This window comes from Oratosquilla oratoria, chromosome 7 (assembly GCF_046742065.1).
Source record: "Oratosquilla oratoria isolate Oo_2021 chromosome 7, ASM4674206v1, whole genome shotgun sequence".
NCBI classification, from domain to species: domain Eukaryota; kingdom Metazoa; phylum Arthropoda; class Malacostraca; order Stomatopoda; family Squillidae; genus Oratosquilla; species Oratosquilla oratoria.
In genome coordinates, this window is record NC_134783.1 from 82,188,431 (window position 1) to 82,193,430 (window position 5,000).

The following is a 5,000-nucleotide window of genomic DNA, read 5'->3' on the forward strand; positions in this document are numbered from 1 at the left end:
TCAGTGGCTACCTGTCAACCCGGAACAAATTCTCAGGTTTTATTATCTACTAATTATCTATCTCATTCACTGATTGTTACGGACATATTGTGGCCTTGGGGAAAGTCATTTGGCTTGTATCATCTTGCCACCATAAGACTAACTTAGTCGTGAGAAGTGCCAAGGTCACTAATTGGATGGAATGATTTCATGACGAATGATCTAGAACGGTGTAGAGGTTTCCATCCACGACCGCCCTCTTCTACTCGTGTACATCCTCAATGTACACAACTGCGCTGGCGTACAAACTTTGCACTTGGCTGAGTCCAGTTATGCATTATTACGTATTACTTCGCTCACCTACAAATCGCCTTTCCTTCCTTACCGCAGGAAGCTAATGATAAACTGCGGTCTCACACAACGTAGTTTGCTTTCATATTTTACTTTAAAGTTAATCGTACTTCAGTTGTATGCTTTGACCAATCGACGACAACCATTCAGCAACTTCATACGTATTCAAACCTGTATTTACGTGTGTAGTAATTATAGTGATCACCATTTTCCTTCGTTACCTCGAGCCCTCAGCTGATTTCCACGGACACCTCGCACGTCAACACTGAGCCATATTCGGCGATGGGGAAGTGCTCGTGCCCATCCCGACATCACTTTGCACTGACGCCCACTCTACACACCAGTTTGTTCGCCTTCTTAGCCTCTAGAAACCTCCGAAAAGCAAGATCACTACGCACGAAGCTGACAGGCACTCACTACGCTTCACTCTTGAGCGGTCAGTTCCATTCAACCCCGTTCGTGGAGGATGAGGAGCCCCTCTGCGAGTGAGGAGGAGCAGATGGAGGGCGACGGAAGGCTCAGCGGCTGGTGGGTCCGGCCGGGCTGCGGCTCGCACCGCGACTGCTGCATTACTGGTGGAGACGGCGACGGCGGCGGTGGCGACGGCTGCCTCCCTAGACTAGCACTGTTCTACTACAAGTTGCACACTAGCCTCGTCTCCCAGGAATTACCCAAATCAAATATTCCAGAGTAAAACCACGGCGCCACGAAGTATGCGACTGGGCCCGTCATATGCGGACAGGCCATGGCACAATAACAGTGAGAAAGACAAGAATGATCAGAAACCTTGAAACCGTCCTGGCAAAATCAATATGGCCACACTGCGCTCGCTCCGAGACCCATCGTGGACGACGGGACGGAGGAGGTACCAGTGGGGCGGGGGTGTCTGAATAGTAAGACGGTGATAGTGGTGTTTGTATATTGGGTGCCGCTGTCAGTGCACCGGGGTCAATGGTGTCAGGAGACAAGGGTGGTGTCACACGATCAAAAGGAACTTGTTCGGGTGATGATGGGGGTACTGAGTGGGCATACGGGTACCCGTTGTCAGAATGGGATTGAATTGGTGAGGATGAGGTAAAGGTGATACGAATCAGAGGGCGAATAGACTGAGCATGATATCGGATTTGGGAGGTGGAAGGGGAGGGAGGGGGGAGAGAGGGACGTTGATGATGGTGGCGAAGCTGAGCAACTGGTGAGGTCGCCACGGAACGGCTACGAGGTGTTAGTGGGCCGGTTGCGGGAATTTTTTTGACTGAAAGATGCGCACTTCTCCGTGAACCAATGTATACGTTGATTCCCACGTACCTATTCGTGGAAAGACTATTTCCAAAGTACTTGTATCTACTTGTAGAATGACTGCCACCCATTGTGTGAAAAAATAGATAACTTCATCCCTCAGAGGGAACTATAAGAGGATATCGGCACCCACAGACATTTCCACACGTGAGGGACATGAACCGAGCAAATCTCGAACTTTCAACCTTTAATTCCACCCTTATCATATTTAAATCAGGTTAGCCTACGGTAAGATTTTTTTCCCGAAGGCTGCAATGAGAAGCTAATAAGCAATAACCAACATCTAACTTCGATGCTGAAAACTTGGCATGACCACCACAAATTCACTTTTCGTCGTTTCCAACGATACCGCTAATAGAACACATTGAAAACACCACGCTCTGTGATACTAGATTGAAATTTTTATTAAATAGAAAAACGTTTATGTACACATTTGCACCTAAACCCTAAGCTCAGCTGCGTATTGTGCAAAACTTACGGTATAGATGTTATGCGTCACAATGTGCAGGTCTACAATACAATTTAGAATTTTCTACATTGCGAAAGTATCCTTTATAGTAGAAGAAAGACAACCAAGAAGATAAAGAAGACTATTATTCATTTTCTGAAAACTACGAGTCAGGAAACGTTCTTGATAATTTTATGAATAAAAAAAGAAAAAGAAAATGGGAAATAAAATATCTAGCTAGAAAAAGCGTCCTCGAGATGCATCTAGCTTGTGTCCTACGATTCTCTCCTTTCTCTTTGGTAATCCGTACTGTACATACTCAATCTTGGAACCGATAAACCTTAACAAGTCGCTTCTCACAGGGTTCCTCCTGTCTCCACAAGAGACAACAACCCTCGATGGAAAAGACGAAGGGGGCAAGTGGATCGAACCTGTCGAGAGTCGTTTGGAACGTGTGGGAGGGGAGGGTGGGTGGGTGGCTGCATGGAAGCTTGCTGCTCGGAGAGACCGCGAAGGGGACTGGCTGGCTCCGGCGTGTGAGTGAGGCAACGCTTTCGACAATGAAAGGGTTCATCTACATGCTCACCTCTTAGACATTTCCAGACTCCATTATCCTCAACACCCGAGAAGAGCTCGACACAAAAGGCAGCAAACATTTACTCGTGGCCTCAAGCTAGTGGTGGCAGACACGTCTGCCATGAATCCCCTTCAGCATCTTGCCGTGACGCAGAGCAGAGATTTTTCTCTCCCCAATGACCGGAGATTATATTCACCTAAGGGCTGGACCCCCCGGTCTATGGAGACTCGAGATTCCCGACGATCATTAGGTGAACAAAGCCGTCCTGTTTCCGTAACAAGTTCTGATAGGCGTCAGCGTGCTGTCCCTACGACGCTACCGCCTCAGCTGAATGACATCGCCTGACGTCAAGGACAGAAGCTAAGGTGGTCTTTCGTCATCGTGCCGGAGGGGTGAGTGTCACCCCATCGCCTGAATGAAACCGCATGGTGCTGATCCCTTGAAGAAAATCCGAAAAGTATGTCATCATGTCAAAGGGCCCGTTGGCAGGCAGCTGATGGCCCTCAATGTGCCACTGATGATTATATGGTGCAAGGAAAACAAACCAGCTCATGACCTTTTGGTTTATGATGAAGTGAACTGGCAGGAGCTGTAGCATGCAGCCCTAGGGACAAACGGACACGGGAAATGCACGAAGGCGGTCCAGGTCGCTAGGTACGTTTTGCTCGATGCGACTGATAGCCTACTAACTACATACTTAGCATTGTATTTGGGTAAACGCTTTGGTAGGTTCGGTTAAAATTATCAGCCTCGTTCTTTGTGGCTAAATCAAGTAAATGCAAAGTAATGCACATAAGTAAAAATAACAGTAAGTACGATTACAAGTTATTTGGAAATTCGTTAACAAAAGTGGATAGTGAAAAGGATCTTGGCGTAATTATCAGTAACGATCTCAAATCATACAAGCAGTGTACGAGTATTTCAGCCTCTGAAAAAGCAAATAAGATTCTAGGACTGATTGCGCGATCTTTTGACTTCAAAAGTCCATCACCCATTAACAAGCTATATAAATCGTTAGTTCGTCCACATTTGGAATATGCTGTTTCGTTTCCGTATGGTCACAGAATCTCATTAAAGACATAGACAGATTGGAAAAAGTACAACGGCAAGCCACAAAACTGATTCAAAATATGTCATACGAAAATCGACTAAAATATATGAATCTGCTTTCCCTAAAAAAGCGTAGACTCAAAGGTGACTTGATACAGGTCTTTAAGATTTTAAAGGGAATTGACAACATCAAAAGTAACAAAAAATTCACACTGAATGAGAATCAGACAAGAAACAATGGTCTCAAACTGTCCGGAAATAGATTTAATTTGGAAGTGGGTAGAAACAACTTTGCCAACCTTGTAGTTAATGAACGGAATAAACTTCCTGCAGAGGCAGTACAATGTAGTTCAGTTCGAAGCTTTAAGAATCATTTAGATAACCTAAGTAAGATGCTGCAATGACTATCATTTATTTTATATTATTTATTTTTGTTATCATTTGTCCGTTTGTTTATTATCATTTGCTTGATTCTCATTATTAGTTATATGTCATTTATTATTATTTACTATTTACCTGTTTGTTTATTATTTAACTATACCTATGGCTCTTTTACTTTATAACTCAGTTCCACCTTTCATTCCTCCATTCACTATCACATATGGCTCCAAATACTTAAAACTACCCACTTCATTCAACGTCACCCTTTCAACTCACCTCCAGGATCAATTACTGTACACCTCATCATTCTAAATGTATAGTGATAATGGTGGCTGACTGAAGGTGAATATTACAAGAACTAAACATATAATTTCTGATTCTCTCTCTCTCTCTCTCACACACTCACACACACACACACACACACACACACACACACACACACACACACACACACACACACACACACACACACACACACACACACACACACACACACACACACACACACACACACACACACACACACACACACACACACACACACACACACACACACACGGGTTCGACTCTCGCCCGGGGCTGAAATAATATCAGTATCGCAGCGCTGAGGGGTGTTACTCCAACTCTCGTGGGCGGGGAGTTGGGTGTGTGTGTGTGTGTGCAAGGTCATAGCATTACCCATAGATCGGAGTTACGAGCTCTGAGCTCTCTTCCAGGAGGGAAATAGCTATCGATGACGAGTCCAACACGTGATCCAAAGACCAAGTGAATACACACACACACACACACCTGGAACGAAAAAGTGGTGTGTGCAAAAACAATTCATGAATTTAACAACAGTCTACATAAAACGAGATATGAAGACGGGACATCGCGAGCATAGCTCCCCTTCCCGTAAAATACAACTAGGTAAATACA

General features: G+C 44.8%; 1 protein-coding gene across 2 annotated transcripts in view; it reads right to left on the reverse strand.

The window, feature by feature from the left end:
* The window catches only part of LOC143027230 (uncharacterized), a 494,887-nt gene that overhangs the window by 369,692 nt on the left and 120,195 nt on the right, over positions 1-5,000 (reverse strand). The window contains exon 1 of one of the 2 annotated variants that reach the window (XM_076188448.1): positions 1-821. This exon is cut by the window's left edge and continues 188 nt beyond it. The exons of the other annotated variant lie outside the window; for it this stretch is intronic. The gene's annotated coding sequence lies outside the window, so the exon portion shown is untranslated. Of the gene's footprint in view, positions 822-5,000 lie in introns of those variants that run through there. 2 annotated transcript variants of the gene reach the window in all.